This window comes from Cetorhinus maximus, chromosome 32, assembly GCF_964194155.1.
Source record: "Cetorhinus maximus chromosome 32, sCetMax3.hap1.1, whole genome shotgun sequence".
Lineage (NCBI taxonomy): Eukaryota > Metazoa > Chordata > Chondrichthyes > Lamniformes > Cetorhinidae > Cetorhinus > Cetorhinus maximus.
The window spans coordinates 18,316,681-18,328,126 of record NC_135910.1 but is presented as its reverse complement, the minus strand read 5'-3'; positions in this window follow the sequence as shown (position 1 = coordinate 18,328,126).

Here is an 11,446-nt window from a genome sequence, read left to right as displayed (position 1 = left end):
ACAAACAATGCTGCACATTACTGAGGAGTGACCCCTCGACAGGCTAAGCGGTGGACACATCACCTGAAACTCAGCAAATGAGGAAGCTATCGCTTGGCTTCAGGGATTTACGTTCATTAAATAAATAAATAAATTCCTCATGTATCTCACCTTTCAGGAACAGGAGGAGGCCATTCAGTCCCTTGTGTCTGTTCTGTCACCCAAGTGTATCTGTATCTTAACTCCATCTACCTGCCTTGGTTCTATAACCCTTAATCCAGCAAAAGGTATCAGTGTCAGTTTTGAAATTTTCATGTTGACCCCCACCCCCAGCCTCAACAGTTTTTTTGGGGGAAAAAAGCTCCAGATTTCCACTCCCTTGTATGTGAAGAAGTGCTTCCTGACATCACCCCTGAATGGCCTGGCTCTGCTGTGACAGATCAGAACATTAACCGTCCCTCATTATCATCATCTTTATCGGGTTTAAACCAGGTCTCAGTATCATGGAAGGCTTCTGTCCAACTAGGTGAGGAGGTTGGAGGACTGATCTCAAAACACAAAGGATTGGGCCCATTTTATGAATCACTTTAGCTTGTGAAAGGTGAAGATTCTAGTTCCAGCCACAATTGCCACCTAATCCAGGAATCGTTTACATTCAAAGTTTAGAATTTATCTCCCCCCTTGACTGGGGTTTGGTTGCCTCAGTGCTGGACACTCTTATCCACGGAAATGAGTTTCACACATGAAGTTAGACAATGGGCATCAGGTGAGAGGGTGGTGGAGATTATTCGTGCCCTCACTCACCATCCCCATGTGTACAGTCTCTGGCCAGGGATGGCTGGGATTATTGTCCTTTAAAGAGAGCGATGAAACCAGCAAAGGAGGACAATGAAACTGATTAAGAAAGGGAAAAGAGAATATGAATGCAAACTAGCGAGGAACATAAAGGCTTCTTTCGGGATGTGAAAAGGAAAAGATTAGCCCAGGCAAATGTGGACCCACTACAGATGGGGACAGGAAAATTTATAATGGAGAACAGGGAAATGGCAGAGAAACTAAACAATTACTTTGCATCTGTCTTCACGGAAGGAGATACAGAAAATCCCCTGGAAATACGAGGTGACCAAGGGGCTTATGAAACTGAGGAACTAAAAGGAATAAGTATTAGTAAAGACTTGAAAAGTTAACTGGATTGCAGGTTGATAAATCCCGTGGACAAGATGAGCTACATCCCAGTGTTGAAGGAGGGGCTAGAGAGATAGTGGATGCTTTGGTGGTTAACTTTCAAAATTCTGGAGAGCAGCAAATGTAACCCCTCTATTCAAGGGAGGGAGAGGGAGAATGGAGAACCACAGATCTGTTAGTTTGATATCAGTAGTAGGGAAAGTGTTAGTCTATTATTAAGGATGTGATAACTGAACATTTAGAAAGGAATGGTAAAATTGGGCAGAGTCAACATGGATTTATGAAAGGGAAATCATGTTTGACAAATTTGTTGGAGTTTTTTTGAGGATGTTACTTGTAGCATTGATAAAGGAGATGGGGTGTATTTGGATTTTCAGAAGCCTTTTGATAAGGTCCCACACTGGAGGTTAATAAATAAAATTAGAGCACATGGGATTGGGGGAAATATACGAGTGTGGGTTGGTTAGAGACAGAATTAGTTAACAGACTGAAAGCAGAGAGTAGGATAAATGGATCATTCCCAGGGTGGCCGGCTGGTACTGGTGAGGTACCACAAGCATCAGTGCTGGGTCCACAGCTTTTCACAATCTATGTAAATAATTTGGATGTGGGGACCAACTGTAATATTTCCAAATTTGCTGATGACACCAAACTGGGTCGAAACTGAAGTTGTGGGGAGGATGCAAGGAGGCTTCAAGCGGACTTGGACAGGCCAAGTGAATGGGCTAGAACATGGCAGATGGAATATAATGTGAACAAATGTGATGTTATTCACTTTGGTAGAAAAAACAAGGCGGCAGAGTATTTGTTAAATGGTGAGAGGTTGGGAAGTGTGGGTGTCCAAAGGGACCTGGGTGTCCTTGTCCATGAGTCACTAAAAGTTAGCGTGCAGGTGCAGCAAGTAATTAGGAAGGCAAATGGTATGTTGGCCTCCATCGTGAGGGGATTTGAATACAGGAGTAAAGATGTCTTGCTGCAGTTATATGGACCCTTGGTGGGAACTCACCTGGAGTATTGTGCACAGTTTTGGTCTCCTTATCTAAGGAAGGATATACTTGCCATGGAGGGAGTGCAACAGAGGCTCACCAGATTAATCCCTGGGATGGCGGGATTGTCTCATGAGAAGAGGTTAAGGAGACTGGATCTGTATTTCCTAGAGTTTCGAAGAATGAGGGGTGACCTCACTGAAGCAGAAAATTCTTACAGGGTGTGACAGGGTGGATGTAGATAAGAAATTTCCCCTGGCTGGGTGGGGTGGAGGAGGGGTCTAAAACCGGGGGGACATAATCTCAGGATAAGGGGAAGGCCACTAAAGATTGAGATGAGGAGGAATTTCTACTCAGAGGGTGGTGAATCTTTGGAATTCTCTAGCCCAGAGGCTGTGGAAGCTCAATCATTGAACATGCTCAAGACTGAAATCGATAGATTTCAGGATATGAAAGACACCAAGCGATATGGAGATGATGTGGGGATGTGGCATTGAGGAAGATGACCATCCATGGTCCAGTTGAATGGCAGAGCAGGCTCGATGGGCCGAATGGCCTACTCCTGTTCCTGTGATGTTGGGATGGTCGAGGTAGAGGCAAATGCAAAAAGGATAGGCTGACACCAAGCTTTAGAGTGCAGTTGGAAAGGAAGCACAGAGGGACGTGAGACTCTCATCGTCTGAAATGCTGGGAAAGGTTTAAAGGGGGAGGTGGAATAATCAGTTCTGATTTTAATGCAGTGGGGATTCAGGGTGGAGTGAGGGGTTAACAGGCAATGGAATCCAGGAGGGAAGTAGCACAGAAATGCTGAAAAAACAAGAGATATAAAAACTACCTGCAAAAGGGAGAAAAGGGTTTGGGGAGGGAAACCTGCAAATGCTGCCAATTCAGAGTTTCCTTAAATGTTTTTGTTTCAACTCCCACAGGTTTGACAGAATGAGATAAAGACCGGCTTTATCCACTCCCTCCATTGCACACATTTTCCAAATAACGTTCCCGAGAATGGCACTGACAGTGGTTTGGAATAGCTGACTCACAAGCTGACTCACAGCAGCTAAACTCCAGAATGTCCCCGACATGGATCAGGAGCTGTAACTCTTTAGCGCTCAGTGAGAGAACCGCGCCCCCAGCACTGCCGGAGCTTCTGAGGCCCTGTGTTCTCCGCTCTGATTAACTGCAGGCGCTTGGTGTACACGTTGCAACAAGAAAGGGGATTGTACTTTGGCACAAACGGCAGCTGCTGCTGCCCCCCATCGAGCACTGGGTCAAATAAATTACATCTGCTCAGACACATCATTAGAATTCCAGCCCATTGAATGCAGGAAAGATCACGGGAGGGAGGAACGACAAATGGTCCATAAACTGAGCTTCTGCTGGACTGGAAACAGTTGAGCTATGATAAAGCACTGATATACCCCACACCCCTCACTGTAACACTCTGATATATCCCGCACCCCTCACTGTAACACTGTGATATACCCCACACCCCTCACTGTAACACTCTGATATACCCCACACCCCTCACTGTAACACTGTGATATACCCCACACCCCTCACTGTAACACTCTGATATACCCCACACCCCTCACTGTAACACTCTAATATACCCCACACCCCTCACTGTAACACTCTGATATACCCCGCACCCCTCACTGTAACACCCTGATATACCCCACACCCCTCACTGTAACACCCTGATATACCCCACACCCCTCACTGTAACACCCTGATATATCCCACACCCCTCACTGTAACACCCTGATATACCCCACATCCCTCACTGTAACACTCTGATATACCCCACACCCCTCACTGTAACACTCTGATATACCCCGCACCCCTCACTGTAACACCCTGATATACCCCACACCCCTCACTGTAACACCCTGATATACCCCACACCCCTCACTGTAACACCCTGATATATCCCACACCCCTCACTGTAACACCCTGATATACCCCACATCCCTCACTGTAACACCCTGATATACCCCACACCCCTCACTGTAAAACTCTTATATCCCACGCCCCTCACTGTAACACCCTGATATACACCACACCCCTCACTGTAACACCCTGATATACCCCACACCCCTCACTGTAACACCCTGATATACCCCACACCCCTCACTGTAACACTCTGATCTGCCTCATATCCCTCACTGTAACACTCTGATATATCCCACACCCCTCACTGTAACAACCTGCATACCCCACACCCCTCACTGTAACACCCTGATATACTTCACACCCCTCACTGTAACACTCTGATCTGCCTCATATCCCTCACTGTAACACTCTGATATATCCCACACCCCTCACTGTAACACCCTGATATACCCCACACCCCTCACTGTAACACTCTGATATACCCCACAACCCTCACTGTAAAACTCTTATATCCCACGCCCCTCACTGTAACACCCTGATATACACCACACCCCTCACTGTAACACTCTGATATACCCCACACCCCTCACTGTAACACTCTGATATACCCCACACCCATCACCGTAACACTCTGATATGCCCCACACCCCTCACTGTAACACCCTGATATACCCCACACCCCTCACTGTAACACTCTGATATGCCCCACACCCCTCACTGTAACACCCTGATATACCCCACACCCCTCACTGTAACACCCTGATATACCCCACACCCCTCACTGTAACACCCTGATATACCCCACACCCCTCACTGTAACACCCTGATATACCCCACACCCCTCACTGTAACACCCTGATATACCCCACACCCCTCACTGTAACACTCTGATATATCCCACACCCCTCACTGTAACACCCTGATATATCCCACACCCCTCACTGTAACACCCTGATATATCCCACACCCCTCACTGTAACACCCTGATATATCCCACACCCCTCACTGTAACACTCTGATATACCCCACACCCCTCACTGTAACACTCTGATATACCCCACACCCCTCACTGTAACACTCTGATATACCCCACACCCCTCACTGTAACACTCTGATATACCCCACACCCCTCACTGTAACACTCTGATATACCACACACTCCTCACTGTAACACTCTGATATACCCCACACCCCTCACTGTAACACTCTGATATACCCCACACCCCTCACTGTAACACTCTGATATACCCCACACCCCTCAATGTAACACTCTGATATATCCCACACCCCTCACTGTAACACCCTGATATATCCCACACCCCTCACTGTAACACCCTGATATATCCCACACCCCTCACTGTAACACCCTGATATATCCCACACCCCTCACTTTTACACCCTGATATACCCCACACCCCTCACTGTAACACCCTGATATACCCCACACCCCTCACTGTAAAACTCTTATATCCCACGCCCCTCACTGTAACACTCTGATATATCCCACACCCCTCACTGTAACACCCTGATATACCCCACACCCCTCACTGTAACACTCTGATCTGCCTCATATCCCTCACTGTAACGCTCTGATACATCCCACACCCCTCGCTGTAACAACCTGCATACCCCACACCCCTCACTGTAACACCCTGATATACTCCACACCCCTCACTGTAACACTCTGATCTGCCTCATATCCCTCACTGTAACACTCTGATATATCCCACACCCCTCACTGTAACACCCTGATATACCCCACACCCCTCACTGTAACACTCTGATCTGTCTCATATCCCTCACTGTAACACTCTGATATATCCCACACCCCTCACTGTAACACCCTGCATACCCCACACCCCTCACTGTAACACCCTGATATACACCACACCCCTCACTGTAACACCCTGATATATCCCACACCCCTCACTGTAACACCCTGATATATCCCACACCCCTCACTGTAACACCCTGATATATCCCACACCCCTCACTGTAACACCCTGATATATCCCACACCCCTCACTGTAACACCCTGATATACCCGACACCCCTCACTGTAAAACTCTAATATATCCCACACCTCTCACTTTTACACCCTGATATACCCCACACCCCTCACTGTAACACCCTGATATACCCCACACCCCTCACTGTAACACTCTGATCTGCCTCATATCCCTCACTGTAACACTCTGATATATCCCACACCCCTCACTGTAACACCCTGATATACACCACACCCCTCACTGTAAAACTCTAATATATCCCACGCCCCTCACTGTAACACCCTGATATACCCCACAACCCTCACTGTAACACTCTGATCTGCCTCATATCCCTCACTGTAACACCCTGATATACACCACACCCCTCACTGTAAAACTCTAATATATCCCACGCCCCTCACTGTAACACTGATATATCCCACACCCCTCACTGTAACACTCTGATATACCCCACACCCCTCACTGTAACACTCTGATCTGCCTCATATCCCTCACTGTAACACTCTGATATATCCCACACCCCTCACTGTAACACCCTGCATACCCCACACCCCTCACTGTAACACCCTGATATACCCCACACCCCTCACTGTAACACCCTGATATATCCCACACCCCTCACTGTAACACTCTGATATACCCCACACCCCTCACTGTAACACTCTGATATACCCCACACCCCTCACTGTCTCCGCTCGGTTCGTGGGTTCTGAGATGGTTGGTTAGTCTAACGCGGGATCTGCAGACTGTCCACATGCGGGGTAGGTGGTGCTTGAAGGTTGGGGTAGGTGAGTTGTTGGGAGGTTTGTGCGCTGCCTCCAACACCTCGATTTCGCCTCTGCGTGTTCCTGACAAAGTTTCCTGATGTGCTGAGTGCCGTCCTGACTGAACCTTCTCCATTTTGGTTGATGACATGTCAGGGACTCCCATGGGTCAGCGACGAAGAGAGGTGAAGAGGTTCAAGGTGGGAATGCCAGAGCTTAGGACCCAGGCAGCAAGGGGACGAAGGGGACATTAAAATTGCCGACGGCCAAGAGGCCAGAATTAGATGAGTGCCGATGTCTCTGAGGGTTGTGGGGCTGGAAGAGATTACGGAGATAGGGGAGGGTTGTGGTCACGGAGGGATCTGAGAACAAGGCTGACAATTTTAAAATCGAGACGTCACTTAACCAGGAGCTAATGTAGGTCAGTGAGCACAGGGGGGAATGGGACTTGGTGCCAGTTAGGATAGCAGCAGGAGAATTCTGGAAGTCGTCAGGATTCGGAGGGGCGGAGAGGGGGTAACAGTGGGATTTTGGCCAGGAATGAGTTGGAAGAGTCAAGTCTTGAGGTAACAAAGGAATGGATAAGAGTTTCAGTAGCAGAGGGGCTGAGACATGGGCAAAGTTGGGCAATAAGCAGGGAGTACTCCTCTGCTCTTCTCCGTAAAGTGCCGGGAGATCTGTAACATCCATCTGAAGGGGCAGCAAGGTGGGGGAGGGTTGGTGCGTGGAAGGGGCTCGGTTTAGCGCCTTAGCCAAAGGACAGCACCTCTGGCACTGCAGCACCCCCTCAGTACTGCACTGAGAGGGGATTATGTGCAATCACAAACCTCCCCATTATTCTATCCTTTCCCTAACTTGGCATTTGGCTAAAACCTGGCACATTGGGCCAATTCTATCAAATATTCAGCAGCTTGAAACCCTGGGCAGAATTCACTGACGGTGAGGTGGCTCCTAGTGACAGGCTCTGAAGCGGGCGGCACTACCAAGCGGACAGGAGTGGCCCGCTGGATGCCATTATGCAGCAGCCTGCCAATGAATGAGCAGGAGGCCTGGGGCCTGTCCAATCCTGTGCCGATGGTGGTGGGGGGGTGGAGACAGAAATGCAGGTGGCAGCTGACGGTGGAGGTGGTGTCTCAGGAGGAGCGGCTGCAGCAGGTTGACAGGCTCCTGCATCTCAGTGTCAGTTTCCTCCAAGTCCCAGGACAACGGACATATAAGAGGGACCTACACAGAGGCCCATCATGGGCCTGTGGGTGGGCAAGAGATAAAGGTTCCACCTCACCTTACTCTGGAGTCTCTCCCTTTGCGCTCCCAGGAGGAAAGGAGCCACAACAACCGGGAAAAGGGTGAAGGTGGGAGTACTACCAGATCTTTGAACCCTGACTCCTGAGATGGAGACACAGAAGTCGGTCAGAGAGCAGAGTGACTGTTCCATCTCCAATGCAGAGATGGGAGTGATGGACGTTGAGAGTGAGGACAGCAGCTTTGTCGATACCTCTGGACAGAAGGGAAGCACGCCCGCGCACACGGATGGGAGTCAGTGTTTGGACGGCAGAGGAACTCGTTGTTTTTGTTCTCCCTCAAGCTCTTCAGGCCTCCTTTGAGGGAGAGAGTGGCCTCATCTCAGAGTACGCAGCATCGCACCTTTCCCCTGCACCATCCACCAGCGCAGATACAATCGCCTCAGTGGATACGTGCTTCCCACTTGGCTCTGGGTCATAGTCTAACGGCAGGCTGTCTGAAATGGGAGAGGCAGCCAGGGGTCCCCAACAGTCAGAGGAACTGTTAGAGAACAGGCCCCATGCTGAGGACAGGCCTCTGGTGTTAAATTGCACTCAATCGTCTGGAGCTGCAGCGATGAGCAGGGGGAGAATGTGGCAGGGCTGCTGAGGCTTTGGGCAGACACGCACTGACAATGGAGGAGTCCATCCAGCATGAATTCAGTCGCTTGCTCAGGCATGTGAGTGCATGGCTGCGGCCATCAGCTCGATGGTGGTAGTGGTATAAGACCATAAGACGTAGGAGCAGAAATTAGGCCATTCGGCCCATTGAGACTGCCCCGCCATTCAATCATGGCTGATAAGTTTCTCAACCCCATTCTCCCGCCTTCTCCCCGTAACCTTTGATCCCCTTACCAATCAAGAACCTATCTATCTCGGTCTTAAATACACTCAATGACCTGGCCTCCACAGCCTTCTGTGGCAATGAATTCCATAGATTCACCACTCTCTGGCTAAAGAAGTTTCTCCTCATCTCTGTTCTAAAAGGTCTTCCCTTTACTCTGAGGCTGTGCCCTCGGGTCCTAGTCTCTCCTACTAATGGAAACATCTTCCCCACGTCCACTCTATCCAGGCCTTTCAGTATTCTGTAAGTTTCAATCAGATCCCCCCTCATCCTTCTAAACTCCATCGAGTATAGACCCAGAGTCCTCAAACGTTCCTCATATGTTATCAAATTAGGGATGGGCAATAAATGCTGGCCTAGCCAGCGATGCCCACATCCCATGAACAAATATATTTAAAATGCTCACTGCAGCAGGTGAGCTTCCAGGTGTGCTGGTGACTCCAGTCACAACTCCATCCACTGAGAGCAGGAAGGTGCCACTGTACACCAAGAGGCCGGAGGAGCTGCAGCTTGCCACATCCAGCTGCTCCTCTCGAGGCACTCGAAGGGTGGACAGGGGCTCCCCAGCCCCTCTGACAGTGACCCGATTGCCTCCAGCAGAAGCAGCCACAGAGGCTCATTGGTGCAAGAGCCTCTTAGTTTGTCAGGACCTCTAGGCTATGGGCACCCAAAGGACGGCCGCTATGGGCATCTGACCACTGGGCATGGAGATCACCAACCTGCCTCCAGCTCAGCTGCAGATGCTGGGGACACACAAGGAAACACAGTAAAAAGGGCATTTAGACACACCAGGGTGGCATTGCTGTTTAAATCATTAAGATCAGATATTGTTGCTTGTTTACGATTAAACAGTTCGCTTTCACTCATGTGTCCTTTATTCAGTCAATGATTCTTTGCGAACGGCTTCTGGAACCCTTAGATGCCCATACACATATGTGCGAGGAACGGCTGTAATAAGGTCCTCTCTGTGTAACAGAGCGGAGGAAACCCGGAGGTTGGGTTACGGTATCGGAATCATTACATGATATGTGACATTAGTGGATGGCAAGGCGGGTTGGACAGTAGTCTCCCCCTCATGGGGGTGATGGGTCCTGGAAGTGGCTGAGAATCAGGTTTTTGCGGGTTTCCATGCCTCTGACCTCTTCTGCCGACGGGTGATGTTCCTCTCCTTCCTGCTCAGCCTCCTCTTCTCCATCTTCCTCGTCCGATGAGGTTTCTGCTTCTTCCTCGTCGGATGAGGATTGTGCCTTCTCCATGTCCTCTGGGTGCAAGGTCTCACCCCTTTGCTGTGCCAAGTTGTGCAAAGCGCAGCAGACGACGACAATCTGTGAGACCTTTGTCGGATCGTACTTCAGAGCTCCCCTGGAACGGTCCAGGCAACGGAACCGCATCTTCAGCAACCTTATCGTCTGCTTGATTGTGGCCCTTGTGGAGCTGTGACTTGCATTGTATTGCTGGTCTGCCTTAGTGCGAGGGTTCTTGACTGGCGTCATTAGCCAAGTCCGCAGAGGGTAGCTCCTGTCTCCGAGGATCCAGCCCTCTAGTTGTGGCTGTAGCTGGAACAAATTTGGTACCTGGGAGTTCTGAAGGATATAGGCATCGTTACTGCTGCCTGAAAATCGAGCACAGACCTGCAGAATCCTCTTCCTGTGGTCGCACACCAGTTGAACGCCGACGGAATAGAATCCCTCTTTGTTGATGAATGCTGCAGGCTGTTCGGAGGGAGCTCTGATGGCCACGTGTGTGCAGTCGATAACACCCTGCACGCGCGGAAAGCCTGCGATGGCACTGAATCCCATTGACCTCTCAGTCTGGCTCTCAGGGTCTGTGTGGTATCGGATAAACTCACCAGCCCTCTTAAACAGTGCATTGGTCACCTCCTTTATGCAGCGGTGCGCTGCTGCCTGGGATATCCCGCACAGTTCGCCAGTGGATCCTTGGAAGGACCCGGAGGCGTAGAAGTTGAGCGTGGCGGTCAGTTTGAGCGCCACCGGCATTGGGTGGCCACTGAATCCCATTGGCCGCAGGTCGTCCTGCATCATGGCGCACAGCTCCGTCACCGTCTCCCTGGAGAGGCGCAGCCTCCTCTGGCACTGCCTCTCGGACATCTGCAGGTAGTTCAGGCGGGTTTTGAAGACCCTGGGTCGCCTCGGTGCCTTCTGCTTGCCTTTCTGCCCTTCTGGCCGGTCCGCTGGGCCTTGCTCTGCGGCGCCTGGCACCAGGTCCCGTTGCTGCGGTCGGTCCACCTGGCCTGGCGGTGACCCTTGGCCTGAGGCGGCCGGTACCCTTCGCTGTGGGGGTGCTGGCAATGATGGCCCAGCACCGCGCTGCAGTCTCCCTGTGTGCATTTCCTGCACCACCCGCGGGTGCAGTAACATTGGGTGGATGATTCCCATCTTTATACCTCACACCCACTAACTAGTAACTTGACCCAGGGGTGGCTTGACTCAAGGGCGGCTTGACCCAAGAGCAACTTAACCCAGGGCGGCTTGACCCAAGAGCAACTTGA